The 360-nt window shown below is 48.6% G+C and overlaps 1 protein-coding gene across 1 annotated transcript in view; it reads right to left on the bottom strand.

Annotated features, from left to right (window-relative positions):
- usp34 (ubiquitin specific peptidase 34) overlaps window positions 1–360 on the bottom strand; it is a gene marked incomplete in the record, with an annotated part of 152,736 nt that overhangs the window by 36,692 nt on the left and 115,684 nt on the right.

The following is a 360-nucleotide window of genomic DNA, read 5'->3' as shown; positions in this document are numbered from 1 at the left end:
GTTGCGCAACGCAGTAACCGGCGGTAGATGTAACGTGACGGCGCGAAGCATCCGGCGCAAACGGGTTAAAGAGGAGGAGAACTTTCTCAACACAAAGAGACACTTCATCCTTCCGTTTGTCACAAACATTCAACATCAACACATCTGGAGATACGTGGTTTTCACAGGACAGGAAGGGGGATGAAAACCTGTCATCTGCCTCAGTTTTGAAGCACTGTTCTGTGTATTTCCTTGATGTTGTCCCAGTGTCTCCAGCATTCATCCCACCAGAGGGACAATGTCTCTCAGAGACAGACTGGATTCTCTGTAGCAAAGCTCAAATTGAGTCAGATCATCGTCCCGGAGGACTTCTGACACAGA

Source organism: Etheostoma spectabile, chromosome 5, assembly GCF_008692095.1.
Source record: "Etheostoma spectabile isolate EspeVRDwgs_2016 chromosome 5, UIUC_Espe_1.0, whole genome shotgun sequence".
Taxonomy (NCBI): domain Eukaryota; kingdom Metazoa; phylum Chordata; class Actinopteri; order Perciformes; family Percidae; genus Etheostoma; species Etheostoma spectabile.
The sequence above is the reverse complement of the archived record's forward strand: the minus strand, read 5'-3'. Positions and strand labels throughout refer to the sequence as shown.